Genomic DNA, 23334 nt, shown 5'->3' on the forward strand with positions numbered 1-23334 from the left:
TTATTCCATAAATTAAGTCCCTTTGTTTTTTCCAACCAAGAGGAAAGGATTAGAGAGAGTTCACCAAGAGTATCTACAGAGTCCATTTGAGTGCTTTGAATCTCCTGCTTGGTAAAGTGGTAATGCTAATATCTATGTGATGTGATTGTTATTTCCCCTTGGCAAGAAATGCAAGTGTTTATTCAACATTCATTCTATGAATATTGTATTTCAAAGGACTAATTCAGGTTATATGGGTGTGGGCATTGAAGGACTCATGATTTTTAATTCAGCATTGCATCAATTCTAATAAATATTATAAAATACTTTAGGTACTTAGTTTTATCATATATTGGAGCCCATATGGAAGGTGGCATTTCAAGCTATTCTCATTTAAAGATTTCTATGTTATCAATATATTTTTATTATTTTTATATAATCAGCTAAAAGAGTCAAATAGTTGTAATGTGTAAGATGAATTTTATCAAATAACAGCAATGAAAGAGGATGTTTGAAGTTTTTCATTAGAAGAGCAGGTTAAAACTACAAAAATAGCAGGCATCTGTTGAGGGTTCCAACCAGTCCATTCTGAAGGAGATCAGCCCTGGGATTTCTTTGGAAGGAATGATGCTAAAGCTGAAACTCCAGTACTTTGGCAACCTCATGCCAAGAGTTGACTCACTGGAAAAGTCTTTGATGCTGGGAGAGATTGGGCGCAGGAGGAGAAGGGGACGACAGAGGATGAAATGGCGGGATGGCATCACTGACTCAACGGACATGAGTCTGAATGAACCCTGGGAGTTGGTGATGGACAGGGAGGCCTGGTGTGCTGCAATTCATGGGGTCGCAAAGAGTCGGAACGACTGAGTGACTGAACTGAACTGAACTGTTGAGGGTTCAGTTTTCAAAATTGTAATTACTGGCTGTGAGATCTTGAACCTTAATTTATACATTTGTACATTGGAAATAAGGTTGCAAGATTAACTATGACTTACCTATTTCCTCAATGTTAAAAGAATAGGTTAATTTGAAAGCTGTAGTGATTTAACAGGCAAAGCTTATGACAACTCTTTCCTCCTATTCCGTTTCACTCCCACTTGCTCATCTCTACCCCTTGTTATTATTTAAGAGTTGAAAAATTAATCCCAGAAAGATGGAATCATTGATTTAGGTTAAACACTAAATAATTCAAAAATAAAGATGATCAGCAGATGCAGATCCGCTCATCTGTGTCACTCAGTCTTGGATGGGGATCAAGTGTTTCTATGTGTGGTGGAACACAGTTATACCACAGGGATTTAGGGAGGACTTGCCTAATTGTCCATTATGTCAAAACATTTACAACCTAACGTCTTAGATGAGGAGCTTCTCATGTAGCACAAATGGTAAAGTATCCAGCTGCCAATGCAGGAGACGCAAGAGATGTGAATGCGATCCCTGGGTTAGGAAGATATCCTGGAGAAGGAAATGGCAACCAACTCCAATAGTCTTGCCTGGCAAATCCCATGGATAGAGGGGCCTGGTGGGCTACAGTCCATGGGGTTGCAAACAGCTGGACACAACTGAGCATGCATGTACATCTTGGATGAGAACTACTTTCAGGCTATTTGCTGTTTAGTTTGCAATGTATTAGAGGCGCAATAAAACCTGGTGTTTGGAAGCTGATCAACTAACTTGCTGAGTTGTGGATAACCAAATCTTCATTGCAGTGTGAGCAAAAGAGCTAAAAATAACAGCCAACATTGCTCAGCACTTTTTCTATGAGTCAGGCACCAAGTATTTCACATTTGGTAACTCACTTAATTATCACTCTAACCTCATAGTACTGGCATTATTATCACTCGACGGCACAAGGAATAAAATTGCCTGTGCAAGGAAGTCATAGAACAGAGAAGCTAATCTATGTCATATGATGCCATGACCTACACTGTTAACTTCTTTGTTATCCTGCCACTTATATTAATTTTTTGTGGCCTGCCTAAGGAGAATTGGTACAGGGATATGTACAGGGCCCAGGTCTTTTCTCCAGGGATTAGTTTTTGGGTTTGAGGCAGTGCTAGTGGAGGGCATACTTGGGATAGGGTCTGAGAGAAGAGCAGCAGCCCAAAGCATACTGTGTCACAGGGGCTTCGGAGTCAGATGAGTTTTTTAAGTAGCCAAGCAACTCCCTAGCATGATCTCAGGTAAGCTGCCGAAGCACTTTGAATTTCCTGCTCGGTAAAGTGGTGATGCTAATGTTTACATGATGGTATTGCCATCTCATGTCACCCACAAAGCAGATGCCTGGTCCTGAGCAAGGGCTTTCTCCACTGTAGCTATTATTCTAATTTGTCCACTCATTTCGCCTTAAAGAAATATGATATCTCTATAGAACTCTTCTGCCCAAAGCTCTCCCACTCAGAAGCTAAGCTCTGTTTCATTTTTGTTAATCTCGGGGACCCACAATGTCCCTGGATTCAATGCTATGGGTTTTATAATTCAGTTTTCAAATAAATATTGCTTTCTCTTCAGGTGTATCCATTTTCCACATGAGCAAGCAATAAGCATCTGTGAGACATTGGAGGCTCACTGCAAAAATATTTTTATAAGGCACTTATTCATAGTTAATCTCTATGATAGTACTTTGTAGGAATTAGTGGTGGTGAAACAGATTTTTGGAAGAACAATCCTGACATAGTATGTTTTCATTTGGGAAGAGGAGAGCGATTGTCATTTTTTCAACTCAGTAAATATTTATGGAGCACTTCCGCTGTGCCAGGTACTGTGCCTGGGTAGAGTGAATAGCTTTCATTTTAAGTGATCACCGAATGATGGATGGAGGCTGTTTGTAATGTTGGGTTAAGATAGATTGATCTTGAGCTGGCAGAAAAGGTTTCTGGGGGCTGAGAGAGGGGTATGACAAAACTGGACTGTGTACTTGCTGCCTAGGAGTCAGCATAGAATATAAGCAAAATCCAAATATGAATCATGTTGTGTTAGACACTCCCTGTACTTATATTTTGAATATGTTGACTGTTTTGGACTTTATTATATATGCATATAATAGTGTATTATATGTATATTATATGATCATTTGATAGATTTTGTCTCACCCATACCATCATTCTATACCACCTTGGTATGACTTCAAAGAGAAATTATTAATTATCTTCAGATATACAACAGAGACATAGTCCCTCCCCTTTAGGAATTTAGAGTTTAAAATAGATACTACTAAGACCAAAACACACTATAAATTATCAAGCAGGTACCTACACTGAATAAAACATTTCATTTTTCCAGAAATGTCACTTACTTACCTTAATCAGCATGTGTGCAAGTAATTTTTGCTTCTGTTTCTGCAAAATCAGAAAGAACTAATGATTCAGTCCTAGTGGGGAATGAGCAGAGATGTCACAAAATCATACAGTTCTTTAAATTAGTTTTCCCCATCCTTATTATTGTTGTGCTCTTTATGTTGCTGCTCTAAAATATTAACCTTTTAAAAAAATTCATCGCACAGTTGGTTGCAGCAATGTAATATGCCAAATTAGAGCGTTTCAAATATTTATGTCTTTGGGAATCCCCAGTGGGTCTACCTAAATTCCCAGAAGAGAGAGAAAAATTCATATCATTGTTTTCCCTTCCCTGCTTTTGTTCACAGAAAGAACAGACCTGCTCATCAAGAGCAAAAGCTCAGAGGTGAGATCAGGAAATTGCCAGACAAGGCAACTGAGTTAGGCTTTGTGGAACATTATCAGAAGGGCAAGCCCTCCAGTCAGTTACCATGAGGCGTCTTGGTTTCTGAGGTGGATTTGTATGAATTGTCAGTTGAAAGCATTGACAGTGTTCCATTAGTAATGAATTATGGGAGTAATTTCATTAATTTCTTTACCTCAGTCAGTACCTGTTAGTGTAAGTTGCTCAACCAAACATCAAAAGAACCACTGCATTTTAACCTTTTAGTCCTTTGCCGTGTAACCAGGAACAGCAAAGAAATAAATTAGCATAACTGTTCCTTAAAAAAAATGACTGGAGATAAGCAGTGGACATAATTTTTCCTGTTTTTAATTTAATAGCAGGTTTATGGTTTTATGCAAAACCATTCACATTACATTTGACCCTCTGGGAGCTACCTTTTTTTTTTTTTCTGTGGGTATAATTTTGAGTCTTTAATAATCTGTTGTTAAATCCAGTCTGAGTTTGATTAATGAATTGTGATGAGCCAGTGCATTAATTTGCAGGCTTGGTCTAATGCCCTAAAAGACTGCTTTGTTGTGGATGTTATTAATGCTAAACTCTTCAGGAGGAGCCATGGGATGGCAGTGTTCTCCAAATAATGGACGCACTACTTCTTTAGGAAATCCCAATGACAGATGTGTAGCTCTAAAAGTGATCATGGAGCCATGTGACTGAAAGGAGAAATCCTGATTTAGTTTTATGTTCCAGAACACGGGGCTACAGTCTTCAAGGGGTCGGTGGATGGAATTCAGGGGAGTTTGTGAACTTAGAGAGTAAAACATTTCTGTACTTTCATTAACTTCTAACTGAAACGTAACCTTCTGTTTGATTATGAATGTAGGCAACAGATCACAGTACTATTAATAGTATCTGTGATTTTGTCATCAATAGAAATCATGGGTATTGTCATAACACATTATAGAGTTGCGAATACCTCAACATGTCATTTATGCTTCTCACTGCTTCAAAATTATAGTCGTTATTAGGCAGCCACTCCATCTGGTTATTTACTGTGTTAGTGAAGTAGTACATATAATACTATACTTCAAACTTTAAAATGATAACTGTATTTTAATGTAATTGGTTTCATTTATAATATTATTTTAGTTATGATTCTGAGAAAGGGTCTATGGCCCCCAAATGACTGAGAACCCCCCTTTTTGAGTGACTGTGTCTGTCCTGCCATCTTTTCCCCTGGTGAGCTGATCCTTCTTCTCTTCCTCAGTCTCTGTTGTCAGAACAGGTCTAAGGGGACTTCCCTGGTGGTCCAATAGCTAAGACTCTGCGCTCCCTATGCTGGAGGCTGGGGTTCAATCCCTGGTTAGGGAACTAGATTTCATATGCCACAGCTAAGAGTTCAAATGCTGCAACGAAGACCCGACACAGCCCCCAAAAACAGAACAGGTCTAAGGTTCAAGCATGTTACTCATATAGCCAGATGATAGCAGTGACTGAGTTGTGCTAATGCAAATTCTCAGTTACTCCTCCGCTTTGCTCCCCTAGGTCTCTGGTAACTACGAACTGTTTGCCTTACTGATAATTTCCCAAGCCCATATTGTGCTGTTTGACACACGGTAGGCACTTAGTATTTGATGAATGAATGATATTCAAGAGGAGATAATTTTTCATCCAATTTGAATGAATCTGGGTTATAAAATCATTTTTTTATTTAAAATAAAATCAGGTATACACATTCTAAAGAGTTTCAATTCAGTTCAGTTTAGTTACTCAGTTCAGTTCAGTTCAGTTCAGTCGCTCAGTCATGTTCGACTCTTTGTGACACCATGCAGCACGCCAGGCCTCCCTGTCCATCACCAACTCCCAGAGTTCACTCAGACTCACGTCCATCGAGTCAGTGATGCCATCCAGCCATCTCATCCTCTGTGGTCCCCTTCTCCTCCTGCCCTCAATCTCTCCCAGCATCAGAGTCTTTTCCAATGAGTCAACTCTTCACATGAGGTGGTCAAAGTACTGGAGTTTCAGCTTTAGCATCATTCCTTCCAAAGAAATCCTAGGGCTGATCTCCTTCAGAATGGACTGGTTGGATCTCCTTGCAGTCCAAAGGACTCTCAAGAGTCTTCTCCAATACCACAGTTCAAAAGCATCAATTCTTCATCACTCAGCCTTCTTCATAGTCCAACTCTCACATCCATACATGACCACTGGAAAAACCATAGCCTTGACTAGACGGACATTAGTCGGCAAAGTAATGTCTCTGCTTTTGAATATGCTACCTAGTTGGTCATAACTTTCCTTCCAAGGAGTAAACATCATTTAATTTCATGGCCGCAGTCACCATCTGCAGTGATTTTGGAGCCCCCCAAAACAAAGTCTGACACTGTTTTCACTGTTTCCCCATCTATTTGCCATGAAGTGATGGGACCAGATGCCATGATCTTTGTTTTCTGAATGTTGAGCTTTAAGCCAACTTTTCACTCTCCACTTTCACTTTCATCAAAAGGTTTTTCAGTTCCTCTTCACTTTCGGCCATGAGGGTGGTGTCATCTGCATATCTGAGGTTATTGATATTTCTCCTGGCAATCTTGATTCCAGCTTGTGCTTCCTCCAGCCCAGCATTTCTCATGATGTACTCTGCATAGAAGTTAAATAAGCAGGGTGACAATATACGGCCTTGATGGACTCCTTTTCCTATTTGGAACCAGTCTGCTGTTCCATGTCCAGTTCTAACTGTTGCTTCCTGACCTGCATAGAGGTTTCTCAAGAGGCAGGTCAGGTGGTCTGGTATTCCCATCTCTTTCAGAATTTTCCACAGTTGATTGTGATCCACACAGTCAAAGGCTTTGGCATAGTCAATAAAGCAGAAATAGATGTTTTTCTGGAACTCTCTTGCTTTTTCCATGATCCAGCGGATGTTGGCGATTTGATCTCTGGTTCCTCTGCCTTTTCTAAATCCAGCTTGAGCATCTGGAAGTTCACAGTTCATGTATTGCTGAAGCCTGGCTTGGAGAATTTTGAGCATTGTTTACTAGTGTGTGAGATGAGTGCAATTGTGTGGTAGTTTGAACATTTTTTGGCATTGCCTTTCTTTGGGATTGGAATGAAAACTGACCCTTTCCAGTCCTGTGGCCACTGCTGAGTTTTCCCAATTTGCTGGCATATTGAGTGCAGCACTCTCTTAGCATCATCTTTTAGGATTTGAAATAGCTCAACTGGAATTCCATCACCTCCACTAGCTTTGTTCATAGTGATGCTTCCTAAGGCACACTTGACTTCACATTCCAAGATGTCTGGCTCTAGGTGACTGATCACACCATGGTGATTATCTTGGTCATGAAGATCTTTTCTGTACAGTTCTTCTGTGTATTCTTGCCACCTCTTCTTAATATCTTCTGCTTCTGTTAGGTCCAGACCATTTCTGTCCTTTATCGAGCCCATCTTTGCATGAAATGTTCCCTTGGTATCTCTAATTTTCTTGAAGAGATCTCTAGTCTTTCCCATTCTGTTGTTGTCCTCTATTTCTTTGCATTGATCGCTGAGGAAGGCTTTCTTATCTCTCCTTGCTATTCTTTGGAACTCTGCATTCAGATGCTTATATCTTTCCCTTTCTCCTTTGCTTTTCACTTCTCTTCTTTTCACAGCTATTTGTAAGGCCTCCTGACAGCCATTTTGCTTTTTTTGCATTTCTTTTCCATGGGGATGGTCTTGATCCCTGTCTCCTGTACAATGTCACAAACCTCATTCCATAGCTCATCAGGCACTCTATCTATCAAATCTAGATCCTTAAATCTATTTCTCACTTCCACTATATAATCATAAGGGATTTGATTTAGGTCATACCTGAATGGTCTAGCGGTTTTCCCTACTTTCTTCAAGTTAAGTCTGAATTTGGCAAAAAGGAGTTCATGATCTGAGCCACAGTCAGCTCCTGGTCTTGTTTTTGCTGACTGTCTAGAGCTTCTCCATCTTTGGCTGCAAAGAATATAATCAATCTGATTTCGGTGTTGACCATCTGGTGATATCCATGTGTAGAGTCTTCTCTTGTGTTGTTGGAAGACGGTGTTTGCTATGACCAGTGCATTTTCTTGGCAAAACTCTATTAGTCTTTGCCCTGCTTCATTCCACATTCCAAGGCCAAATTTGCCTGTTACTCCAGGTGTTTCTTGACTTCCTACATTTGCATTCCAGTCCCCTATAATGAAAAGGACATCTTTTTTGGGTGTTAGTTCTAAAAGGTCTTGTAGGTCTTCGTAGAACCATTCAACATCAGCTTCTTTAGCTTTACTGGTTGGGGCATCGATTTGGATTACTGTGATATTGAATGGTTTGCCTTGAAACGAACAGAGATCATTCTGTCATTTTTGAGATTGCATCCACGTTCTGCATTTCAGGCTCTTTTGTTCACTATGATGGCTATTCCATTTCTTCTAAGGGATTCTTCCCCACAGTAGTAGATACGATGGTGTTGTGAGTTAAATTCACCCATTCCAGTCTATAGTTCACTGATTCCTAAAATGTCGGTATTCACTCTTGCCATCTGTTCGACCACTTCCAATTTGCCTTGATTCATGGACCTAACATTCCAGATTCATATGCAATATTGCTCTTTAAGCATTGGACTGTACTTCCATCACCAGTCACATCCACAGCTGGGTGTTGTTTTTGTTTTGGCTGTGGCTCTTCATTCTTTCTAGAGTTATTTCTCCACTCATCTCCAGAAGCACATTGGCCACCTATTGACCTGGGGAGTTCATCTTTCAGTGTCTTATCTTTTTACTTTTCATACTGTTCGTGGGGTCTCAAGGCAAGAATACTGAAATGATTTGCCATTCCCTTTTCCAGCGGACCATGTTTTGTCAGAACTCTCCACCATGACCCGTCCATCTTGGGTGGCCCTACACGGCATCGCTTATAGTTTCACTGAGTTACACAAGGTTTTGGTCTCTGTGGTCAGATGGGTTAGTTTTCTGTGGTTAGTTTTCTTCGGCTTTCAGTCTGTCTGCCCTCTGATTAAGAATGACAAGAGGCTTCTGGAAGCTTCCTAATGGAAGAGACTGACTGAGGGGGAAACTGGATCTTGTTCTGATGGGCAGGGCCATGCTCAGTAAATCTTTAATCCAATTTTCTGTTGATGGGTGGGGCTGTGTTCCCTCCCTGTTATTTCACCTGAGCCGAACTTTGGTGGAGGTGAAGGTCCCATGCAGGCACTGCTGCAACTCAGTGCCCCCAACCCTGCAGCTGGCCACCGCCGACCCACGGCTCTGTCAGATACTCCTGGACACTCACGGGCAAGTCTGGGTCAGTCTTGTGTTCTAAAGAGTTTATTGCATTTGTAAAATGTATTTACAAGGCATTAGGGAAGTTTATAGGGACCGATATTAGCCAGTTTATTGTCCAGCATTTCAGCTTATTGGGGTACTGCAGACTCTCATAGCTGATTTTTAAAAGGATTGTTATAATTAAACAAAGAGAAATGAAATTCTCCAAAAGTGAATGTAGCTGCAGCGAGATAGGAAAGTTCGATTAAAGAAAGAGATTATCATGTGCAATCGGAGTGTATAGAGGTATAGGGATGTGTTTTGTTTGTGTCTCTGTGTGTAGAGAGACTCAGACTAGGTGAGAGGGTTTTTAGAGCTGCAAGTTGCCTTTAGAGATTATTTTTCAATTTAATTTAACAAGTATTGAAACTGAAGCACAAAGAGGTTAAATGATCAGTGACCTCCTAATTGATGAATCCAATAAAGCCTGCCCAGACCTTATCTTACTCGGCCACTCTATTGTATTTTGGTTGCTTACCTTTTCCTTTTTCTTGAGGCCTGTGCATAGGCGCTTTCTGCCACCCAGAATGCTTTCCTTTCTGCTCCTTTCTATTCTTGCCCTTTATTTTTACTTTTTTTCAGAAGAACACATCTTTTAAATCCTCCTAGTCTCCATCTCTCAAGTAGAGCTTTGTTTTAATTCAGTGTTTATCATGAAAATAAAATTTCCAACTTTTAAAGTAGCCTTTTAAGGTTTTCCCCACTCTTCCCTGTTTCCACTCCCCATCCTTTGGTGCTTTTAGTATCACTGATAGACTGTCCATCTGTTTACGTATTGCAACTTTTGGAGGGCAGCAAATCATTGTGATATCTAAGATATTTTCACCCCAAGAACCAATTTCAACTCCCTGAGGGTAAGATCACACCTATTGAGAATGAATACTCTTGTAAAACTTGGATGTCGCCAGACTCTCACTGTCTGTGGGTTCAAACAAGGTTACAAAGGGCATTAACCTCCAACTCTGCTAACAGAAATCCCAAACTTTTCTACGCAATTTCTTCTCACCTCAAAACTCCTCAGGAGCGTTTACCTGTTTTTATGAAATTGGTCTTTGTTCAGTCTGACTATTTCTGGCTGCAGGCGAACTAGGAACACAGACACTACCCTCACGGATGAACTGTAGAAGAGCCATCCTCCATGTTGCCGCGGTCCTGATGGTCAAGTCCGCCAAGTGCTCCTGGTGGGTAGTGAATCTCATAGCCCTCTGCTGTTGCTGCCACCACAACTGTCTGGTGGGGAAGACAATGGCTGCTCTAGCTGCTGGCTGTAGGTGCCAGCGTCTGCTGGCCTTGGCCAGATTCTCTGGTAGAGCAATTGCTCTACCAGTCAAGGGTGTTTTTTGGGAGCATAACTATTTCAATTCTCTTTTTACACAAATAAGATCTCCAGGGTACAGCTAAGATACCAGGTGACTTTGCAACTTCCTGGGTGTTCCGTGGTCTGTCTGGCTTCTAAGCTTGACTCATGCTATTCCATCTTGCTGAAATGCTCTTCTCTTTTTCAAGTGGATAACTCAACTCTGATAACAATATTACAATATTACTTCTTTTAGGAAGCTCCTTGAATTCCCCTTCAGAGACTATGTGTGGTACCCCTCCTACGTATTCACATGGTGTCCCAGATTTCTAGTTATTGTATGCAGACTATTTATTTATCTATATCTCCCACTATGCTCTAAGTTCCTTACAGGTAGAAAACATATAGGTCTAGCCTAGCACAATTCCAGTCATCTAGAAGGCATTCCATAACTGCTTATGGAACAGCTAAATTTATTCTAAATACCTGTAATATAGCAGTGAACAAAATAAAGTCTTTACCCTCTTAGAGGTTCCATTCTAGTGTGTAGAATAGAGAAAATATATATAGTAAACAAAATGTATATTATGTTGACAAGAACTAATGAGGAAAATTCAGCAGAAAAGAGGACATAGCATGCCTAACACCGAACTAATTTTTTTTCCTCTTTGAATTTGCTGTATGTTCAGTCTTTCTTATCTTAGCAGATACAACTCCATTCTTCTGGTTGTTTGGATCAATACCCTGGAACTCATCCTTCCTCTTTCTCTTACACTCCTCATCCAACTGTTTTTGTCTCCTTCTGCTAGGATGCAAATCTCACGAAGGGAATAATCCTTGCCTATTTTGTTTACTTTTTGTCCTGAGCACCAGGCCAATAATTGCTCATATTGACACTGGGTACATATTTGGTGACTTGAACAGAAGAGAAATAGGAAGCTGTCAGTTAGTGGAGGCCATTGCAATGATAATGATCGGGACCAAGGTGATTTTTTGCGGAGACCTGAAGAAAGTGAGGGCATAAGCTGTGTGAATCTGAGGGAAGAAACATCCAGGCAGTGTAAATGTCATGGGGCAGGAATGTCCTTGGTGTGTTCTGTGATGCATAAAGAGGCAGCAAGACTGGAGTAGAGTGAATCAGAAGCGCGAGTAGGAGAAGGAAGTAAGGAGATGGCAGTCCAGATCCCTCAGAGACAAAGGTTATGACAATTATTTGAAATGAGAAACCAGTTGGACGATTTTGTGGGCAGTAACACTATCCAGTTCAGCTTGACTAGCTCACTGTGGTGACTGTATTGACAGTAGACTACAGGGAGCCAGGGCAGAAACAGGAAGACTAATATGGAACTCGGAAATAAATTGAGAAAGATGCTGTTGGGTTTACACAAGATTAGCAGCTGGGAGGTAGTAAGAAATGGCCAAATTTTGTATAAATTTTGAATTAAAGCCAATAGGAAACATTGATCTAGATATGAGATGTGAGAAAAAGAGGAATCAGGAATAATTACTGTTTTCTTTTTAAAGTAAAATTTTCTTTGAATATATCAGGCATATAGAAAAATGCCCAAATCATAAGTATACAGCTTGGTGAATTTTTCACAAACTGACAGTGCAGTCACCTTCTCCAGTGAGACCTAGAACATTACCAGCCCCCAAGAGGCTCCTACCACGCTACTTCTCAGTAATTTTCCCTAATTCTCAACATAACAAGTGACATTGATGTTCCCACTAAGCACAGCTGAACCTGTATTTACAGCTTTTGAAAGGTCATATCTTCATTATTATTTAGTTCAAACTATTTTCTAATTTCCATTTTGATTTCTACTTTAACTGATTTCCAAATTTTTGGTGGATGTCCTTGTTATTTTGTCATTGATTTCTAACTTAATTCTACTGGGGTCAGAGAATATGTTAATGGTTTCAATATTTTGAATTTTGGGAGACTTGGGGACTTGTTTTATGATCCAGCATATAGACAATTTTTGTAAATGTCTTATGTCCCTTTAATACATTAGAATCTGAATTTTACATAAGTTAATTAAAGAAAGTTTGTTAATATATCATTTAGTCTGATTATTCAATGAGTAACTGAGAAAAATTTATTAAACTCTCCTACTATAATGCTGGACTCATTCTACTTTTAGTTGGGTCAATTTTTGCTTTACTTAATGAGAGAAGATGAATTTAAAATTGCCACATCTTTCTGGTAGATTAAATTTTTTTACTATTTAAAAAGTGATTTCATTGTAAAATAAAACATACATACAAAGAGAGATCATGTATCACCCATGTGTACAGTTTAAAGGATAAGAGAAAAATAAGCACTATCTTAAAGATACAGAATCTCCTAATCTCCTCATTTATATTGCTCCTTGGTCCACTCTCATACTTCTATCTGGAATTTTTTTGTTAATTACCCTTGTTTTTAAAAGTAGTTTCTCATTATTATAAGCATTCTTGAATCATTGTTTAGTCTTATAAGTTTTTCATTTCCATATCTAGTATATTAATTTTTAAGTATCTAAAAATGTCCTTTTTTTTTGTTTAATAATGGTATACATGATATGTCTCTACTGTTTTAGTGTCATTGTTTCTGTATCATTTTATTTAAATGATTTTTTATATTTAAATGTCCTTATTTAGGCTATGTAAAATTAAAATTTTATCTTTTGAATCTAGTTAGATACACTCTGTCTTTTATTTGAAGAATTCAGTCCATGTATATTTAATGTAATTACTAATATATTTGGAATCATATTTACCGGATACAACAACATCCTTTACCTGCATGCATATGGGCTAAAGTCACTTCAGTCATGTCAGAACTGAACTGACTCTTTGCGACCCTATGGACTGTAGCCCACTAGGCTCCTCTGTCCATGGGATTCTCCAGGTAAGAACACTGTAGTGGGTTTCCATGTCTTTCTCCAATCCTTTACCTAATACAGTCTAATATAAATTAATAGTTTTACCACTTCCTAGGATTTAAGAATATATTATATCTATTTTTCCTTTTCTGCTGTTTGAATTATTGCTGTCATATATTTTAATTATACATGTATTTAAACTTCAGACTTAAACTGAACAAAGCAAGGAAAACCACTAGAACATTTAGGTATGACCTAAATCAAATCCCTTATGATTATATGGTGGAAGTGACAAATAAATTCAAGGGATTAGCTCTGATAGAGTACCTGAAGAACTATGGACGGAGGCTCATGACATTGCTCGTGACAGAGGCAGGGATCAAGACCATCCACAAGAAAAAGAAATGCAAAAAGGCAAAGTGGTTGTCTGAGGAGGCCTTACAAATAGCTGAGAAAAGAAGAGAAGTGAAAGGCAAAGGAGAAAAGGAAAGATAGATCCATTTGAATGCAGAGTTCCGAAGAATAGCAAGGTGAAATAAGAAAGCCTTCCTCAGTGATCAATGCAAAGAAATAGAGGAAGACAATAGAATGGGAAAGACGAGAGATCTCTTCAAGAAAATCAGAGATACTAAGGGAACATCTCATGCAAAGATGGGCTCAATAAAGGACAGAAATGGTATGGACCTAACAGAAGCAGAAGATATTAAAAAGAGGTGGCAAGAATACATGGAAGAACTATACAAAAAAGATCTTCACAACCCAGATAAACATGATGGCATGATCACTCATCTAGAGTCAGACATCCTGGAATGTGAAGTCAAGTGGGCCTTAAGAAGCATCACTACGAACAAAGCTAGTGGAGGTGATGGAATTCCAGTTGAGCTATTTCAAATCCTAAAAGATGATGCTGTGAGAGTGCTGGACTCAATATGCCAGCAAATTGGGAAAACTCAGCAGTGGCCACAGGACTGGAAAGGGTCAATTTTCATTCCAATCCCAAAGAAAGTAAATGCCAAAGAATTTTCAAACTACCACACAATTGCACTCATCTCATATGCTAGCAAAGTAATGCTTAAAATTCTCCAAGTGAGGCTTCAACAGTACCTGAACCATGAACTTCCAGATGTTCAAGCTAGATTTAGAAAAGGCAGTGGAACCAGAGATCAAATTGCTGACATCATTGGATCATCAAAGAAGCAAGAAAGTTCCGGAAAATTCTTCTTCTGCTTTATTGACAATGCTAAATCCTTTGACTGTGTGGATCACAAAAAAACTGTGGAAAATTCTTCAGGAGAAGGGACTACCAGACCACCTGACCTGCCTCCTGAGAAATCTGTATGCAGGTCAGGAAGCAACAGTTAGAACTGGACATGGAACAACAGACTGGTTCCAAATGAGAAAGGAGAATTGTCACCATGCTTATTTAACTGCTATGCAGAGTACCTCATGTGAAATGCTGGGCTGGATGGAGCAGAAGCTGGAATGAAGATTTCTGGGAGAAATATCAATAACCTCAGATACACCCCCCTTATGGCAGAAAGTAAAGAGGAACTCAAGAGCCTCCTGATGAAAGTGAAAGGGAAGAGTGAAAATGTTGGCTTAAAACTCAGCATTCAGAAAACTAAGATCATGGCATCTGGTCCCATAACTTCATGGAAATAGATGGGAATCAATGGAAACAGTGAGAGACTTTATTTTCATGGGGTTCATAATCACTGCAGATGGTGACTGCAGGCAAGAAATTGAAAGTTGTTTTCTCCTTGGAAGGAAAGTTATGACTAACCTAGACAGCATATTAAAGAGCAGAGACATTACTTTGCCAACAAAGGTCCATCTAGTCAAAGCTATGTTTTTTCTAGCAGTCATGTGTAGATGTGAAAGTTGAACTATAAAGAAAGCTGAACATTGAAAATTTGATGCTTTTGAACTGTGGTGTTGGAGAAGACTCTTGAGAGTCCCTTGGACTACAAGCAGATCAAACCTGTCAATCCTAAAGGAAATCAGTCCTGACTATTCATTGGAAGGACTGATACTGAAGCTGAAACTCTGAGATTTTGACCATCTGATGAGAAGAACTGACTATTCGAAAAGTCCCTGATGCTGGGAAAGATTGAAGGCAAGAGGAGAAGGGGATGGCAGAGGATGAGATGGTTCGATGGCATCACTGACTCGATGGACGTGAGTTTGAGCAAGCTCTGGGAGTTGGTGATGAACAGGGAAACCTGGCGTGCTGCAGTCCATGGGGCTGCAAAGAGTCAGACATGGCTGAGTGACTAAACTATAAACTTCACCACATGTTATTATTGTCATTAATGTATTTAACTCCTGTTTAACTTTTTCTTGCATTTCTGTCTTTCCATCTAGGATCATTTTTCTCTTGTCTAAAGAATCCCCTTCAGCATTTCTTTTAATATGGGTCTGCTAACAACAACTTTTTTCTGATGCCTTTATGTTTGAAGGATATTTTCATTGTGTTTAGACTTCTAAATTGTTGATAATTTCTTTCTGCACTTTAAGATGTCCTTTTATTTCCTTCTTGCTTCTATGGTTTCTGTTGAGAACTTAGTTATCATTGTTGCAGTTCCTTTGAAGATACTATGCTTTTTTATCTGGCTCTTCTTATGGCTTATTCTTTGTCATTCAGCAGTTTTACTATGATGTGACTAGTAATGTCTTTATCCCACTTGGGGTTTGATATTATTCATCTATTTTGAAAAGTTCTCAGACATTATCTGTTCAAACAATGCTTTTGCCTCCATTTCCTCTCTAATCTATTTCTGTACTTCTGAGTTTCCAGTTTCACTTAGAAATTTGCCAGCTCCCATGTGTCTCTTTCATTCTTTTCTCTAATTCCTTTTTTCCCTTTGGTCCTTTGGTCTGAATATTCTCTGTGGACCTATCTTACAATAATAATCTTACTCAATTCTATTTAATCTGCTATTAAACTCATCTGTTGAGTTCTTAATTTTGATCACTGTATTTTTCAGTTCTGGAATTTATGCATAATTCTCTTTTTATGGATTTTATTTTTCTGGTAAGAGTATCTTTTCATCTTTTTTGAAAAACATATTAATACCCTATATTATGACTCTAATATTTGTGTCACCTATTACCTTATTTCTATTTTTTTTTCTTTCTGTGATCTGATTCCTTGGTATATCTAGTAAGTTTTTATTGAATGCCAGACATTTTGTATGAAAAATTGTAGGGGATGTGGATGATGCTATTCTTCTCTAGAGAAGTTGCATTTTATATAATGGTAGGCAGCTAGAATAGGAACAGAAAAATTCAATCCAATTCCTGTATGATGATAAAGAGTCTGGATTTCAGAATTTTTAAGGTTCTAGATTCATCTGCCTGGGTTCAACTCGTAGGCAGATAATCTTGGGCAAGTTACTTAGTATTTCAATTCATTAATTTTCTTGTTGATAGCACAGGAAAAATAGCAGTACTTTCCTCACAGGACAGTTATGAAAATTAAATGAATTAATACTTGAAAAGTATTTAAATTAGGGACAAACACATAGAAAGTGGCCATTAAATGTTTGCTTTGTAGCTATTAATTTTTGCCTAAGGCCAAAATCATCTCCCTCTGTTTCTGCAGTTTACAAATATTGATTTGGGTGGCTACTGATAGAACTCAATACATGGAGAAAGATTAGACCTTGTTAGCGGATAGGATCAAGAAATGGGGAGGGATTAAAAGGTCTTGGTATATTAAAAACAAAGTCAAAGAGGTAATGTAAGCACTTCAGTGTTTGTCCAAGGTTATCCCAGATAATTTCCTACATGTAATTCAGTTAATTCCCATAATGTTAGGTGGAGTTTCAAGGTGCAAGTATTCCAAGAATTGGTCATTTTCTTACTGCCTGTCTCTGAAGTGAACTTGACATTGGTTAGAGGAAGCAAAGCTCAAGAAGAGGAAATGATTACCTTAAATGGAAGAAAGTGAGGAAAACTGCTAGAGCATTCAGGTATGGCCTAAATCAAGTCCCTTATGACTACACAGTGGAAGTGAGAAATAGATTTAAGGGCCTAGATCTGAGAGATAGAGTGCCTGATGAATTATGGACAGAGCTTCGTAACATTGTACAGGAGACAGGGACTAAGACCATCTGCATGGAAAAGAAATGCAAAAAAGCAAAATGGCTGTCTGGGGAGGCCTTACAAATAGCTATGAAAAGAAGAGAAGTGAAAAGCGAAGGAGAAAGGGAAAGATATAAGCATGTGAATGCAGAGTTCCAAAGAATAGCAAGGAGAGATAAGAAAGCCTTCCTCAGTGATCAATGCAAAGAAATAGAGGACAAACAACAGAATGGGAAAGACTAGAGATCTTTTCAAGAAAATTAGAGATACCAAGGGAACATTTCATGCAAAGATGGGCTCGATAAAGGACAGAAATGGTCTGGACCTAACAGAAGCAGAAGATATTAAAAAGAGGTGGCAAGAATACACAGAAGAACTATACAAAAAAGATCTTCACAACCCAGATGATCACGATGGTGTGATCACTCATCTAGAGCCAGACATCCTGGAATGTGAAGTCAAGCGGGCCTTAGAAAGCATCACTACAAACAAAGCTAGTGGAGGTGATGGAATTCCAGTTGAGCTATTTCAAATCCTAAAAGATGATGCTTTGAGAGTGCTGCACTCAATATGCCAGCAAATTGGGAAAACTCAGCAGTGGCCACAGGACTGGAAAGGGTCAGTTTTCATTCCAATCCCAAAGAAAGGCAATGCCAAAAAATGCTCAAACTACCACACAGTTCCACTCATCTCACACTATAGTAAATAATGCTCAAAATTCTCCAAGCCAGGCTTAAGCAATACATGAACCATGAACTTCTAGATGTTCAAGCTGGTTTTAGAAAAGGCAGAAAAACCAGAGATCAAATTGCCAACATCCGCTGGATCATGGAAAAGCAAGAGAGTTCCAGGAAAATATCTGTTTTTGCTTTATTGACTATGCCAAAGCCTTTGACTGTGTGATCACAATAAACTGTGGAAAATTCTGAAAGAGATGGGAATATCAGACCACCTGACCTGCCTCTTGAGAAACCTCTATGCAGGTCAGGAAGCAACAGTTAGAACTGGACATGGAACAACAGACTGGTTCCAAATAGGAAAAGGAGTACATCAAGGCTGTATATTGTCACCCTGCTTATTTGACTTCTATGCAGTGTACATCATGAGAAATGCTGGGCTGGAAGAAGCACAAGCTAGAATCAAGATTGCCGGGAGAAATATCAATAACCTCAGATATGGAGATGATACCACCTTTATGGCAGAAAGTGAAGAAGAACTAAAAAGCCTCTTGAAAGTGAAAGAGGAGAGTGAAAAAGTAGGCTTAAAGCTCAACATTCAGAAAAGGAAGATCATGGCATCTGGTCTCATCACTTCATGGGAAATAGATGGGGAAACAACGGAAACAGTGTCAGACTTTATTTTTGGGGGCTCCAAAATCACTGTAGATGGTGACCGCAGCCATGAAATTAAAAGACTCTTACTCCTTTGATGGAAATTTATGACCAACCTAGACAGAATATCAAAAAGCAGAGACATTACTTTGCCAACAAAGGTCCGTCTCGTCAAGGCTATGGTTTTTCCAGTGGTCATGTATGGATGTGAGAGTTGGACTGTGAAGAAAGTTAAGTGCTGAAGAATTGATGCTTTGAGCTGTGGTGTTGGAGAAGACTTCTGAGAGTCTGCAAGGAGATCTAACCAGTCCATTCTAAAGTAGATCAATCCTGGGTGTTCATTGGAAGGAATGATGCTAAAGCTGAAACTCCAATACTTTGGCCACCTCATGCGAAGAGTTGACTCATTGGAAAAGACTCTGATGCTGGGAGGGATTGGGGGCAGGAGGAGAAGGGGATGACAGAGGATGAGATGGCTGGAAGGCATCACTGACTCGATAGACATGAGTTTGAGTGAACTCTGGGAGTTGGCGATGGACAGGGAGGCCTGGCGTGCTGCGATTCACGGGGTCGCAGAGTCGGACACGACTGAGCAACTGAACTGAACCGAACCGAACTGAATATTCTCCCTATTCTGCCTCTCAAGCTTGGACTTTATTTCCTTTTGGAGTGGTGAATTCTTGACCTAGGATTTTGGAAAAATGTCCTATCAAGCAATGAATTTAGGGATAATTTCATTAGAGAAGTTCCTAACTGATGTTTTGTCTTTCGTCTTACAAGAATCACTCTAGTAGGCTCATTCCAGTTTGATCGGATTAAAGGTACATGATTATGCCACAGACACTGTACATGAAGGAATCTGTGTTTTGACTGGTGATAAATTGATAATCACCTAGCTGGCTAAGCCAGTCCACAGAGAGGCCGTTAATATTGTGAAACTTCAATAAAGTCGGCTGTCAATGCAATAGATATTACAGGTGAACTCCTTGATCTCTCATTGTAATCCTTTGAATCTCTGTTATCCATCACTCTATAATACATTTGTTTAGCAGGGAAATAGGCTTCTCAAATCTTGCCATCAAAGTAAGCCTCCACAATAACATTTTGAAATCTGACACACAAGTCTCAACAACACTGTCAGTACACTATTTAGCTATCAAATTTAGTGAGGTGATGTAAATTTACAGAAAGATGGCAAGAGATTCAAAACTGCTCCTCTTTGTTTTCTTGGACGATAAAAACAGTTTTAGAACTATGGCCTTCCCCACTCACTTTACCAGGTGGACTTTTGAGTAGCAGGTTTTGGTACGAAGTTTCTGAGATTTTCCTTTTGCTAAGTCTTAAGTGGGACAAAGTGAAGTAAATTAAGCTACAGAAGGTACAGCTTTATTTTTTTTTTGAATAGAAGCAAAACTTTGAAGAAGCAAATAATACTGAAAGATATTTTTTATTTGGGAAAAAGGACAAAATTTTTTTATTATCCTGTATTTGGTTTCGTTGTCAACTTGAGATATCACCTCAGTAATTCTTCCTGGAGGACTTGCAACCCACAAAGACCAAAACTCAAGAGTAAAACCAGTCATGGCTCCACTTGGCATTTCTAGGCTTTACTTTTCATGAAGAAGACATTAACTCTTCCTGTGGTATATTTTGAATTTATATGAACATTCTAATGAATGATCTTATTGTGTGCAGTTCAATCTCCTGAGGAAAGAATTTTCTTCTATTTAATCTCAGGAAATAGGATCATCTCTGCCAAAGTATTATAGAGCCCAAGGAAACACTTCCTGTATTTAAATTAAGCAGCTTTAAAATTGCTTAAAGGGGTCTTAACTAATTAGAATTCCAGTGGAGAAAGCTTGGGAAGGTTTCAGAGAGCTGTATCTGAATCCACTTCTCTTCTACTCCTGGTGGGAATTTTGAAGGGATTTTGCATAGTTTCCCTAGGTGATCAATTACAGACCTACTTTTCCTAATAATTTTTGAATTCATTATTCTCAAATATCAAAATGCAGAAAAGAAAATATATTCTTAAGCTATCGTATAAGACATGGTGATTCAACCAAAGGTTTCTTACAGTTAAAAAAAAATAGCTTTCCTCATCTTTATTCAGAATTATCTGGAAGAAGTGTGGAATCAAAACCTTGTGAATAAATGAACTTCTCTTCATGACAGCAAGCTCCACGAGGGCAGGGACCCACATGGTACTTCCTGACTTCTCTCAGAGCAATGTGCATGATATCTTGTACAAAATTAATGTTCAATGGATGTGTGGCTAAATCTACTTATATATATATATTGCTTGGAGAAATTCTTTTCAGGTATTCCAAAGCATTCTGATCATTTTGAATAAAGGTGGATTATTTCAAACAATCTCTAGGCTGATTTACTTGCACCTGATTTCTCATAGCAGTAGGACTTTCCAAGTGGCAATAGAATGCCACTGACTAACAAGATATTTGCTTTGGTTTTTGACTCTATCCTAACTAAATTTAATGAAAGGCCTGGGATGTAGGGGAGGCAAGAAGAAGATAAAAAATTTTTTTAAAAATACAATGCATTATTATTTCCAAAAGTGCAATTATATCTAACATGGTAATTAAAGTAAATTTTCACAGACTTATTGGAGGCATTGTATAATATTTTTAATCACAGTAATAATAAATTGAAATGCTAAGAAGAGAAATGGTAATAACAGCTAATATTTATTGAATTCTCAGATGAGCCATATCTTAACCATGGGAAATATTCCCTTTTAAAGCTTGGTCACATTTTCCAATTTTTATTCAACAATTTGTTTCTCATAAGGTCAGGTATGTTTTAGGCCCAGCTTAATTTCTTTCAGTCCTAGGTATGTGGGCCTGTGCTAATTTTCATAACCACCTGAATGGTTTTGGATCTTTTAATAGCATTTCATCAGATGCTTTCAAGGATATGCCAGAAAATTCTGTGCTCCTCTACCTTGTGTTTGTAAGCCACACTCAATTCTCCATTCCAGACACATTCGGTCATTGGACTCCGAGGAATCTGAAGAGCTCATCAAGGCACTTCATTTTGTTAAATGTTCCCAGTAAGCCTTCATGTACTATGTGGAGTTTCATTAATTTGGAACTAAATGTCATTGCATTCAGACAGGGCCAGTCCAGAGGACAGTCGGAGGAATTCAAAGGAAGAAAGAAGCTAGAACACTCAAGTACAGAGGAACATGGAGGTACTGAAACAATGTTGTTCATTTACAAGAGAGGACAGGCTTAAAGAGATATTTAAGCCATTTAAAACCTCTTTGTATGAAAAAGACAATAGATGAATTTATTGGATTTGGGGAAGAAATATGGTTCCTGCATCATGACTGCATAGTGACAAGGTGGTAAGCAGATAAGCAAGGGAGCAAAAGAATGTTCTTGGTACCGTCCATCTAGGTCTGTTGTGTAGTGAGCGCCCATTAACTTCTGTTGAGTCAGTTGCTGTGAAAGGAGATTTTTCAGGACACCACATCAAAATACCATAAACACGACTATCTCAGGAGAATGTTAACTCTGGATGTACTTGTGCAGATGAGAAGTGGGAGGTCAACAGGTAAATGTTTGCTCTGTCTGGATTCAGTGTGTCCACCCACCAACATGCTTTATAGCAGAAAGGAGACTGCTATAAATGGGAGCCTGGGGAGTCACTTAGGCTTTTGTTTGATCCTTGAAACATTTTTGTTTGTTCTGTACCCAGTGATACCACTACTGGGGAACAGTGGCATGGGATACTCTTGCACAAGTAACTTGACTTGGATTTTTCACCATGAAAGCAATGCGGTTGTAACAACTGAGGCTTGAAATCTTTTGGAGCTATATTCTTGGATTTTCTCTTTTCTTTCTCTTTCTCTGTTGCTTACAATCCACCTCCACTAACTGGATTTTGTTTATGTCGGTGATTTTGTGTATGTTGGTGATTTTGTGTATGTTGGTGTACACAGAGTTTCTGATTTTTTGAAATTATTTATTTATTTGGTTGTGTTAGAGCTCAGGGCTTCCCAGTGGCGCTAGTGGTAAAGAATCTGCCTGCCAACACAGGAGAGGGGAGAGATGTGGACTCTGTCTCTGGGTCGGGAAGATCCCCTGGAGGAGAGCATGGCAAGCCACTCCATACTCTTGCCTGGAGAACTGCGCAGGTGAGTTCTTCATTGTGGCACATGGGATCTAGAATGTGTGGACTTAGCTAACCCTCGGCATGTGAGATCTTATTTCCTCCATCAGGGATTAAACCCATGTCTCTTGCATTGGAAGGCAGATTCTTAACCACTGGATCACCAGGGAAGTCCTCAGTTTCTGCCTTTAAGGTTATCTGCAAATGGGAGGAGAAAAAAAGAAAATGAAAGATCAATTAGTGTGGAGGGATGAAGTATAAAGAGGCAACTGAGGAAAGACTGATTCCCTGCTTCCTTATTTTAAGAAGTTTAATAAAGTGAAGAATGGATTCCTCAGCAGGAGAAGCAGAGCAGTGGTTTCCTTTCTGCCTCTGAGATCTTATAGGATGTTTCTGGAAAGGCCTGTGTGAATCTCACCTTTGGTAGCCCATGAGTGGGAGGGTGTTCCCCTGCTGGCTCCTGTTTCTCCCTGCACTCACACACTTGACAGAGGGGCTGCTCACCACTCTCTTCTAGGAGTCCTGGGACAGGATTTTTAAGATGGGATGAGACCTTTTGAGAAAAATGTCAATAGGCTGCCATAACCCCTCAGCAAATATTTGCCTCCATTTATTTATTCCTCTGGTTGAACAAAGATTTGTTT

This window comes from Capra hircus, chromosome 3 (assembly GCF_001704415.2).
Source record: "Capra hircus breed San Clemente chromosome 3, ASM170441v1, whole genome shotgun sequence".
In the NCBI taxonomy this organism is placed as follows: Eukaryota; Metazoa; Chordata; class Mammalia; order Artiodactyla; family Bovidae; genus Capra; species Capra hircus.